The following is a 12,850-nucleotide window of genomic DNA, read 5'->3' as shown; positions in this document are numbered from 1 at the left end:
CTTACTTTCCGCCAGCTCTTCTGCAGACCAAGGCGATTGAGTTGATCAATCTGAAGCAGGGGAGTTTGTCTGTTGATGAGTATCAGCAGAAGTTCTTTGAGTTGCTCCCATATGTTCCGCACGTAGTGACAGCGGTGGCCAAGTATAATCATTTTTTCAGGGCCTCAATCAGGAGATTATTGATCGGGTCGTGGTCTGTGAGATCCGACGTCGTATATGGGCCTTGTGAACGTTGTCGCCAGGCAGAGGGCAGTTTGCTGAGGGGTCGAGCCATGCAGTCTGCTCGTCCTACTAGTTCTTTGGGTCCCGTGCCCAATCATTTAAGAAGGGGGATCTATCTTCTTCCTCTGGATCTGGAGGAGTTCACCATTTGGGAAGAAGAAGGGCCCGTGTCAGCATTGCGGGAAGGAACATCCGACAGAGCGTTGTCGCAGAGTGGGGGTGCTTGTTTCAGGTGCGGTGAGAGTGGCCACATGAAGAGAGATGTCCCCAGATGGGTGGAGGATCAGGATCTGGTTCTCAGGCTTCAGTTCATCAGAGGCCACAGCAGGGACAGTCTACTCAGGGCTCTAACCTCCGACCGCGTACTCAAGGGCAGGTCTTTGCTCTTAACAGGATCAGGCTGCGTGAGGAGAACGAGAGAGTTATTGCAGGGATTTGTAATTTATGTGGATTACGCTTACGTTCTCATTGATCTGGTGCATCGCATCATTTATATCTGCGAGGTTTGCTAAGCGTCATGCTTTAACTTTCACTTCTTTGGACATTGTGGTTAGTTTCCACACCGATGGGTCATTCGGTGTTAGCTAAACGTTAGTGATGGGTTGTCCTCTAGAGTTTGAGGGTAATATCTTAACTGCTAATTTGATGATTTTGCGATGGAGGATTTTGATTGCATTCTGGGAATAGATGTGCTGACTGTGTATAGAGCTACTGTGGACTGTACCAGAAGTTCGTGCAGTTTCGTCCAGTGGAGGGCGACAGTTGGTTTTTCTATGGAGAGGGAGCGCGACCCCCGATGCTGTGGTTTTGGTGAAAGCCTGTCGTGCCTTAGAGTCGGGCGGGAAGGCTACTTATCTATGCTTTGATTCGTCCGCAGACAGTGTGGGGTCAGTGACATTCCAGTGGTTTGCGATTTTCGGAGTTTTTCCCGAGGAGATTCCTGGTTTTCCTCAGTTCGGGAGTGGGTTGGAAGCAGCATGAAAGCAGCTCGGAAATCGGCCCAAAGAACTCGGCCCTGTCGCTGAACTATCGGTGCAGAGGTAGACCTCCACCACTTACGTGCACCGCCCTCCAGCAAGAAATCAAGGGTATCCATCTGCTGCTCCGCCGAGCACTGGAAAGACTTGAAACAGCTCTCCATCCTCTCAAGCCAGTTCTCCGCAACATCCGGAGTCTCGCCGCCCGAAAGAGGTTTCGGCCCCATCTGCAAGAACCTATGCATACTGAAACTCCGAGGCTCATCTCGTCGGTGTGGACGACGTTCCCGATGCTCTCGACGACGCTCCCGATCGTCGCGGTCTCCCCAGCGTCCCACGCTGCCATGACTACTAGCATCGTCGTCAAAACCAGACATCTCTACAAAAAGTCACCAGAGATTAGACCCAAAAGAACAGTTCTAAATCCCAAAATCTTAATGCATGCTCTGATACCATAAATGTAGTGACCCGTTCCAGAATCACCTACTAATCAGAACTTAAGCATGCAATTAACTTAATAAAACTGAATCAGATAAACAGCGGAAAAACAACATATACAGCCCGATCGAATCAGTAAGTACGAATACTAAAACAACCAAATCAAACTAAATCCCAAGAATAAAATACCAGCAACTACAGGTCAACCCCTGCTAGCTCCCTGTCCTCTCCCTCCTGGACCGTCCAACCTGAGACCTGCCCCATCGAATAGGGTGTCCAAAACAGAGATAAACCGAGGACGTGAGCATAAAACGCTCAGTACCGAAAGAATGAGTATACAAGACTATGACATGCATGTATGCAAAATGTACTGGATACCAGGGTCTGGGTATAACGAAAAACTGCTCAGGCAAATGACGTCAAGGTATGTAGCACTCTGCGCCGTCGCACCAGGAGGTGGCTCCCATACCATAAACCTGTGGATATACCGGTATCCTGACCACCGTCGGCCAACGGGGTCCAACCATCCACAACAACCGAGGGCTGAGCACCCTCTGAACAGGCTATCTCAAAAGATAAACAGGCCCAACATGATTATGCAAATGCCGCATAATAAACCATGCATCATATGTCAGATAATAATGCAACACATAAACATGCAACACATAGTAAAGCATACTCAACCAGGATATCTCGGATAGTACTTCCGTACCTCAAACCAGTAGATCCTAGTAATCAGCCCTAGAATCAAGCCTACAATCCAAGTGATACCATATCACTAAACCACATCTAAAAGCCTTAACTAGACTAATAGATACTTCCAAATCTCAAGGGAACCTAGAACCATACCTGCGTCCGTAGTCAGCCCACTGATGCCGCTAGCTCCCAACTAGAGCACAGCTCCGCTACAAAGCCAGTAGCTCCCTGCTAGTGCCCGAACCTCGGGAAAAGCTAGAAACCCATCAGAAACGACTAAAACGCTCTGGAACTCTCGGAATTGGTAATTGAAAAGTGAAGCCTCGCGCCTCTATTTATAGACGACGATCGGACGATCCGATCCACTTCGGAAGATCCGATCCTGTGCACTTCGGACGATCCGATCCACTTCGGACGTTCCGAACTCTGCATGTCTTCCACGTGTCCAGCCACCTGTCTTCGGACGATCCGAACCTCTTCGGACGATCCGAACCCTGACACGGTCTACTGTTGACAAGACTCGGTCTGACACCGAACCGAACGGTCCATCCGAACCCACTTCGGACGATCCGAACCTCTTCGGACGGTCCGATCCTGGTTCGTTCCTTCCGAACTCGCAGAATATAATTAATCCAATAATTACTCAATTTAGGCATCGGGATACTACACATGTTGTCAAGTAGCATACACAGGCGCAACAACCATTTTAGTGCCAAGACTCAAGTGTCCTAGACTCTAGTTCGAGCCTATCCCAGTTTACGCTCTGATACCAAGATGTGAGGCCCATTTACTCTAACGACAATTAATGATCAAACAATAATGGTTTGATTTAAAACTGCAGCGGAAAAAGGTTTAAAATAATTTAAAACGGACCTTAGGGCCTAGAAAAATTTCGGCATGACCTCCCCGTAAATAGGACATCCCGAAAACTCAAACATCAGTTTATATCAAAATATACTCCAACTAGAGTCAACAACCTATAGCCGCACTGGCCAGGACTAAACAGAATTTAAAACTTATCAAATACTCACCAGATAATGAAAATCACAGAGTCGCCTCAGCACATAACAAGAACAACCAAATACTAATACAAATACACGAGGCATCTCCCCGGCAAATAAACTACAATACAAGACTGAGACAACTCAAGACATACATATAGAATAACTGGGAGACTCCACTGAACAGAACCAAGCAATCCAACCTCAATCCCGAGCTCCGCTGGCGGAACCTCGGCCTGATGCTGCAAAATGACTTGGGAGATCTACCATGGTGCCCAAAAGCAACCACAGCAGCCCCCCCAGTAAACAACTGAGGTTAGGATTCTGGTATGAAACAGTTCAACAATAACAACAATAACATAAATCATGCATAATCATATAATGAAATGTAATATGCAATGCATGAAAGGCTCAAAGATAATCGGGATAACAGGAGCCAACAAACGGTACGATAACAATTGGAATAATGCTCGAGCAACAACACAGGGGAGCTACATCGTCATGCAGCTAAACCGCCCTGCCAAGTATGCGAGGTATGTCAAGCTGTGCTGAAAAACACCCCTGACTCGGCCTCCATACAGCTGATACGCTATAACAGGATGGCACAACAGAACGAACTAGTTGACACAATCCCAGCGCTCACCTCAAAAGGCTGCACTAACCACGGGATTGTTCATTCACATCTTCGGTCTCATGTGTATAGGCCTATCAGCCACACAATGATCCCGAGATAAACAACAGTGCCAGATAACAACGGATATCAACAATGGGCTAACAAAAATGATAGGGCTCAACATGAATGTCATAACTGTATGTCCAATGCTAAATGCCAATAATATGTCATAATAATAAACATAGATCATAACAAAGGCCTTTAACAATTTATAACAGTCAACAATTCATAACACGATCAATGTAACACAGAATGTCAATTTAACATAATTTATGTTTTACTGTCGTATGTTACCGAGCTGTAACATACCTAAACCGACTCTAAAATCACAACAAGCTCAACTTTAATCTCCTCGACCTAAAAATGATAAAATAGGTCGAATAATTCACAATTCGCCAATAACACTAAATTAATCCAACTTATTGATTTTTAATTATCAAAACTTAATTCCCAAATCCAAACAATTCTGGAATTTCAACCAAATAACCGTAATTCTCCAAAATAATCAAACGATTAACTCGATAATAATTCACAAACTCCTCGATTTATACATCAAAGCTCTCCAACGATCGAACCTACAATATAAACCCAATATATACGTCAATATAATGCATTAAAATCGACAAGGCGAAATTAAATTGAAGCGAGTAAAATTACACTTCGGGGCAGCCTACTAATGCACCGAAAAAAATCTGGAATTGGATCCAAAATTACCAAGATCGAATTATAAACTAGTCGCTAGCGGTCCAATGTTGCTACTCGCCGGAAAAGACGCCGGAAAACACTATTCACGACCAAAAACCGAACTGAAAACTAGCTGGAAAATGCAGGAACAGCAAGGTAAGATTTAAGCTTCAAATCCTTGCTCAATATACTCCAAAGAACCAAGAAAAACCAAGCAATAGCTCACCTAAAATCGAACAAGAAAATCGTAAAGGAGCAGTCCCGAAACAGGGCTCGATTGGGGCTGAAACGAGCATCAAAAGTGGCGATTCATGGTTCAAAACGAAGCTACCGATGTAAGGAAGACAACCCCTCAAACCGTTCGTGATTTGGACGCCGGACGGAGGAGATATCACAACTTTCCCACAGCTGCTACATGAGTTGCGAGAATGGGGTTGAGGGAAATGAGTTTTCTTCTTCTCTCTCTTCTTTTTTCTTCTTTTGAAAGTAAGTTGTGTGTGTATGTATATATATATATAAATATATATATATATATATATATATATATATATATATATATCTATATATATATATATATATTGTATTTGGTTACTAAAATAGTAACTCAAGCCCATTTATCCCGGTCTGTATTTATTTTGCTCTCGTGTGTTATTTAAACTCTATATGTATTTTATATCGTTAAATTTTCCGATATTCTCAAATACATATTTTTAAAACACTTCTTGAATTTATTTGGCATAAATAATTATTTTAATTTACAACTCAATAATTATTCTAATTATGCCAAAATTACCGGATAATAAATTACAGGGCTTTACAGAATGATATCCGTTTGATAATTGAAGCAAAATTCCGATTGGTTGGGGAAGCAAGTGAATTAATAATAAGACATATGTCAGGATTTGGTAAAAGCACATATGCCAAAAACCGAAGAGCTAAACGTATAGGTGGATGTTATAAATGTGCAAGGTGGACTTGTAATGGGAAATGCAAAGATGTTGGAATGACATCAATGAATAGAGAAGATAAAATTTTATTCATTAAGAATGGTCTGAGTAAAGAGCCTTTGAATAATTTTCTAGAGGTTCTTGATACGCATTCTAGTGGATTCGTGCAAAATGAAATTCTTAAACTATGTTGGCAATTTCAACATGAGGAATATCAATATGGAAGGTGGAATCAGCCTTACAAAGTTCCTACTGTAGTAACGCATGTCGATTTAGATAAGTAAATATATATATAAAATCTCGTCTTGGGAATCTGACGTTAAAAGACCCTGTTTGCCAATTTATAAGAAAACTGGATGGGAAGCATATCCTCGACTCATAGAAGGCGTTGAAGCCGTTACTGAACGTAAAATAAAAGGAAGATATGAGCCACAATCACAACTACGCTGTATATATTTGTTTTAATTTTGTCATTTTTATTTTCTTTTAATAATAATAATTTCATGTTCAAATATTGACTTTTGGCATGTTACGCTTATAAATTCATATGCTGTGATCTAACAATTACAGAAAACATATTTCTCAACATGTCAACGTCCACGGTAAGTAAAATCAAAAATATTTGTGTATTTTGTGGATCTAGTGCAGGAAAAGATTCATTTTATGAAGATGTAGCAGAAAAGCTTGAAATAACACTTGCTAAAAAAAGATTCATTTGGTATATGGTAGTGGTGAAGTTGGCCACATGGGAAAAGTTGCAAAAGCTGCGCATGCAGGTGGAAGTGAAGTCTTAAGCATTATTCCGATTACCTTAGCCAATCTTACAGGACCAACAATAGGAGAAGAAATGAAAGTGGACAACATGTATGAACGAATTACTCAAATGATTGAACATTCAGATGCTTTCATTGCTCTGCCAGGAGGTTTCGGTACTTTGGAAGAAATATTTCATACTGTTTGTTGGGCACAATTAAATATCCACAATAAGCAAATTGGTTTGTTAAATGTTAACAATTATTATGATAAACTGTTATCGTTTCTTGATGATGTTGTGGAACAGAGATTTATTTCATTAGCTTCGCGAAGGATGTTAGTTTCTGCTACAAGTGAAGGCGAACTTATTGATTTACTGCAAGGATTTAGTCATGAACCAGATCCATTCTTATCTCAACTTAATTGGCCAACATCCAAGAGTAAGAAAAGAAAATTCATGTGATGCTAAACTTGTGATTCAATGGTATGTTTTTAATGTTTTTTTTAATGTATGAATAATTTTTTCTTCTTCTTCTCTTCTTTGTTTTTGTTTTATTATATAAAAATAAAAATATGTAGTAATAATAATAACACATTTTAGTTCAATGTCGAGTAAGGTGTCAGTAAAATGCACCTGAGACGCATCAGTTAATAATTATCGGAAAATCACAATACACTAGATTTTAATATTCATTATATTCAAATTACAGACTACAAGAAAAATTAGTTTTTCATATGTACCAATTTATATATATATATATATATATATATATATATATATATATATATATATATATATATATATTTGATCAATTAATATAAAATGTATAATAGATGTGTTTATTTATTTACATATATGTATATAATTGTGTGTGTTTTCAAATAAAATAATTTCTAAAATTTTTATGAGAATATAGTTAAAAGATATGGTTTATATGGTTGTTAACGTGTATAATTGAAAGAATTATTTTTGTAAAAATATAATATATACTCACACATCTTTTGTGAGTAAGTGGTGAGAAATGAGAAAACAATTAATAAACTTTTATTGATTATTAAAAAATGGTTAATTACAAGAATATAACTCCCCTAAAAAAAATATTTATTGAAAAAAAAAAAGAAAAAGAAAAAAAAAGATGTAAATAAATAACGGACTGCAAAATACTTTATTTATTGTAATTTTTTAAGATTTGATTGATGTACTATCAATGTGTTCTAAAAACATCAATCAATGTGTTCTTAAAAAAAAAAACACAAACAAACAAACAAAAAGATTTGTTTGTGCTAGATAAGTTTCAAAGGTAGTCGGATGTATCTGTTATATAAAAGTTTATATATATATATATATATATATATATATATATATATATATATATATATATATATATATTTTTGGTAAAATGTTTGGATAAAAAAAAGTTTATGTTATTGTAAAATTTTGCAGTCGCGTTATTTAAAAAAACTATAAAAAAAGAGAAAAGAAAGGGGATTTTATTCTTTGTAAATTTTCCTATTTTGTTTTTAATATTAGTTTATTAATTGTCTGCTTTAATACCTAGCCTTTTTCAATGAGAGTTAATATTTCTTCCAACTCCATGAGTGAAAACTAGCTATTCATTAAATATTTTGACCGAAAGAATATATGGAGTTGAGGCTTTTACAATAATATTCTTGATATTATACATGTTATGGTGGGTGATGTAAATTATCTTTTTGACTATATTATTATAAATTTTTTAGAAATTTAAAAATTATATATATTGTTACTTTATATATTATGTGAAAATAAGAATAAAAACACATCTAATTATATATTATTATATTAAAAGAATATATATATATATATATATATATATATATATATATATATGTATATAAATCGGTATTTGACTTTGTTTTTAAAAATGAATATGTTTGTATATTTGAATATATAAAAGGTATAAAGAATCTAGGTTGTGACTTTCCGATAAATTTTATTACTAAGGGACTAGTAATAAGATAGTGTGGGGGTGTGATGCAACTTAAAATTAATAATTTATTATATGTTAAAATATATATTTTAAAGTTTTAAGTTTCATTAAAATTATAAATTATGTTATTTTAGTATTTTTTGTTTATATTTAAATGTCTTACTAAATATATTTTATTTTCAGGTTTTCTACGTGTTGGTAAAATAATGATAATTCAAGCTAGAAAATTCAAATGGAGGTGACACAAACATGTTTGGAATCCTTGAGAAATTATCTACAACTTTGCAGAAGACATGATTGCCTAAAAAGTTCATTAAGATGATCAAATTGTGCAAATATCAAAAGGAGGACAAATTTACTTTTACTATGACCAGCATATAGTAAAAAAATCATAACTATTTCTAACCAAATGAGGTGAATCAAGTGGCCAAATTCATCTACAGAAAATTCCCCAGATGTTTGCCATTTTGAGCAGAGTCAAATTCAGTGTTTAAAGTCGTGGAACAAGGCATTGAAAGAAGGGACATGGAATTGGAGTTGGTGGAGACAAAGAATACTATTACAAGTACATAGCATTAATAAAATTTTTGACCCTTTCTCTCATTTGGCCTATAAATAGAGGCCTTGTGCTAGCTTGAGAATCATTCTATCTCATTGTAAAATATAGTGTGAGTGTGTATCAAAGTTCTAAGTTTAAATATATTTTCTTTCATTTTCTCAACTATGAGTGATATTTTATTGTTGATCAAAAGTAAGTTCATGGCAAGCTAAATCTATTATGTCAAGGTGAAGAGGATGCATTCTTGGTGAAGTAAGATTGTTTATATTTTGTATGTTATTTCTTTATTTCTTTTCATTTAGCTAACTTCTTTTTATTGTAGGTAAAAATGAATTATTTGTTGTTATCAATTTACATCAAATACTTGATACCATTGAAGTGGTTATCTTGATTTGTTGTTTAATTTTGATACAATAAATATTTCATCAATTATTATTATTGTTATATTATATATATATATCATTATTTTATAATATTTCATTTAGACGATAGCGTGGCTCTGCCGGTTGTTCTAAATGAAATATTATGATTTAATACTAACATCTAACAATCTAACATTTACTTTATTGCAACTAGCTTTTATTTTTCCGCATCTAACTTTTACTTTCTCGCAAATAACTTTTATTTTTTCGCATCTAACTTTTACTTTATCGCAACTAACTTTTATTTGCTGCAACTAACTTTTACTTTACCGTAACTAACTTATTAAATCAATATATTTTATTTAGGCAATAGTGTGGCTCTGCCGGTTGTTCTAAATAAAATATAGTGATTTAATTTAACATTTATTTTATGCAATTATATATTTATATAGTTATAACTATAATCATAGGTACCATATATAAAATATCGGTTAATTCGGTATTTTCTATAGTGGGAACTATATTATATTATGTGTGCGTTTAATTTTCTTGGAACCATTATATATGGTGGTTTCCTTTGTTTTACTTTTAGTTAAACTATATTACATAAACCAAGAATAAATCCTCAAGCCTTGATAAAATTTATAATTTGTAAACTCCATTCTTGCATTTGGTAATCTATAAATTAATAAATTTAAACTCAAAATAACTTCTCTGTGGATCGATCCCGTACTTACGAAATATATTACTTGCAGACAACCTACACTTGGGTGAATTATAATTTAAGTAGTAGCAAGCACCTATCTGCATGCTCGGACATCACAATGTCCCCTACCAATGAAACATGGTACTCACATCGCAGATACTAGTCTCGAACTCGATCGGCCTATATCCTTCTTAGCGGCAGATGAATCGACTAGGAACTGTATAGTTTAGAATATACAGTATTCCTAATATGAGTTTCATGATACTCATTATATGAGCATCTCATATTCTTTCTACTATTTTATATTCAATGACTTTATCTATGCAACTAGCATGGGTATACAGATAAAGAAGTGTCAAAACAATAATTTCAAATATTATTAAAATAAAGACTGTTTATACATAGTGTTTCATTGTGAACACTCGGCCAACACTTGGCTCGACGTGCACCTACTCTAACAATCTCCCACTTGCACTAGAGCCAACTACCCATATGCTTCAAACCCATCGATTCGCGATGCTTCTCGAATAATGGACCAGGTAAAGGCTTAGTTAGCGGATCAGCAACATTATCTGCGGAGCCGACTTTGTCGATCGACACTTCTCCTCTTTCCACAATCTCTCGGAGGATGTGGTACTTTCTCAATACATGTTTGGACTTCTAATGAGACCTCGGCTCCTTTGCTTGAGCAATGGCTCCCGTGTTGTCACAAAACACCGGGACAGGAGCAACTCCATTAGGAATTACGCCCAACTCTTGGACGAAATTCCTTATCCAAACAGCCTCCTTTGCTGCAGCTGATGCAGCAATATATTCTGCCTCAGTGGTGGAATCCCTTGTACTGTCTTGCTTGGAACTCTTCCAAGAGACAGCAGCACCATTGAGCATGAATACGAACCCAGAGGTTGATTCAAGTCATCGATATCGCTTTGGAAGCTAGAGTCGGTATAGCCTTCCAATTTAAGTTCTCCACCCCCATAGACCAAGAACAATTTATTGGTCCTTCTCAAATACTTGAGGATGTCTTTCACAACTTTCCAATGTGGAAGACCAGGGTTCGATTGATATCTACTCACTACACTTAGTGCGCAAGCCACGTCAGGACGTGTAGATATCATCCCATACATGATGCTACCAATCACAGATGCATAAGGAATGCTTGTCATCGCAGCTATCTCTGCATCAGTCTTGGGAGACATAGACTTGGATAGGAACACGCCATGACACATTGGTAGATGTCCTCTCTTGGACTCATCCATCAAGAATCTCTTCACGATGGTATCAATGTATGTGTACTGGGTGAGACCAAGCAATCTTTTTGATCTATCTCTATAGATCTGTATTCCCAATACAAAAGATGCTTCACCCAAGTCCTGCATCGATAACTTACTCGCTAACCATATCTTAGTTGATTGCTGTAATGCCCGAGATTCTTGTTGATATGTTTGAATTGATATATATAGTATAAATAAGTAATGTAAGAATAGATGGGGAGAAACGACATTGAAAAACTTGAATATATTGAGGATGAGAGACCGCACCCGTGCTTCTGATTTGATCGCACCGACGGTGTATGGACAGTAGGGTATGATATTGCTACTGGAGGTTGGGCGCACCCGCGGTGCTAGACAGACCGCACCCGCGGTAGTGCTACAGTAGGGTCAGCGCACCCGCGGTATAAGAGCGCACCTGAGGTCGCTTATTCTGGAATTTTTGGATAGGGACCGTGAGCTGAGCGCACCCGCGGTGCAATAATGAGCGCAACCGCGCTGCGACGTGCAGAACAAAGAAAATGCCATGGGTTTTTATCATGCAAGATATATATATATATGTGTTGTTTTCGTTCCTTCGAATTGCATATCAGACCACCGAGGAAGCTTCAGAATTCCTTCAAATTTCTTGTAGTTTAGAATTTAACTTGTGCAAGATATATTCATCCTATTTTCAATCCGAGCTCAGATTTGTGATGCTATCATCAAGCACTTCAAGAGGATGTAAGTTCTATTAATTTCCTAGACGGTTTGAAGTTTAGATGTTGGAGAAATTTGGATATGAGTGAGATTATGTGTTCTTATGATTATGGTGATCGTAGACATACAAACAGATTGAAGAAATAATACCGTATATGATTGTTCTCAATTTCCAGCATATTTATATTCCGATTTCTGCAGATTTTGAGATGTTTATGAGTATATTATGTTGGTTATGAGCTGAGGATTATGACTTATTGATATATATTGTTGTTTGAGTTGACCGGTATCGAGAAACTATTCTGTTATGCCGTCGATTGTACTGCGATTGACTAATGATTTGTACAAGGCTTGTTTTGAGTTGTATCTTGATAGAATACATCTATACATTGACATTTCAGATTTGGATTGTCAGATTTGATATGTACAGATTGGAATATTAGACTTCGTCTTCGTCAGATCAGGAGGACAAAGTTATAAATCGATGTTCACTGGGAGATCAACTGGAGTTAGAGTTAACTCGAGCTTCCCTAAACCACATACTTGTTTGATATTGTTTTTATACCTTTGCGTGTTTAGATGATTATGTTTATTTGATTGAATTAGAAAGTAGAGAGCAGATAGATATTGAGTGAGAGTTACTGACAGAAGGGTTAGATTATGACAGTATAGTCACTAACCCATTACACTTTGTCAGAATAGGCTTAGTCTTGGAGATACGCCAAGACATCGGACGTTTGGTCATATCGTCGTGATTATGAGTAGAGTCGCTCATATCATAGATATTCGATATAGCGAGGGCCAAAGTCCGTAAATAAGAACGTACCGCCATCACGATCGGTGTAGTAGGTGGGAGACTTGATACGTTCTTATTCACCGGGATCCCTAGAGT

General features: G+C 36.9%; 1 long non-coding RNA gene across 3 annotated transcripts; it reads right to left on the bottom strand.

Annotated features, from left to right (window-relative positions):
- Positions 1–3,332: 3,332 nt before the first annotated feature.
- Positions 3,333–5,163, bottom strand: LOC140828443 (uncharacterized). 3 transcript variants are annotated; one of them, XR_012117205.1, is made up of 5 exons: positions 4,918–5,163; positions 4,722–4,824; positions 4,559–4,582; positions 4,317–4,364; positions 3,333–3,597 (listed from the first exon to the last, which is right to left on the bottom strand). It is a non-coding gene; the product is annotated as an uncharacterized lncRNA (long non-coding RNA). The 3 variants fall into 3 exon arrangements; XR_012117203.1 differs by having other exon boundaries at positions 4,722–5,163; XR_012117204.1 differs by lacking the exon at positions 3,333–3,597 and adding an exon at positions 3,894–3,915 and having other exon boundaries at positions 3,997–4,364; positions 4,722–5,163.
- Between the last annotated feature and the right edge of the window lie 7,687 nt (positions 5,164–12,850).

This window comes from Primulina eburnea, chromosome 3, assembly GCF_022965805.1.
Source record: "Primulina eburnea isolate SZY01 chromosome 3, ASM2296580v1, whole genome shotgun sequence".
Classification (NCBI taxonomy): Eukaryota; Viridiplantae; Streptophyta; class Magnoliopsida; order Lamiales; family Gesneriaceae; genus Primulina; species Primulina eburnea.
The sequence above is the reverse complement of the archived record's forward strand: the minus strand, read 5'-3'. Positions and strand labels throughout refer to the sequence as shown.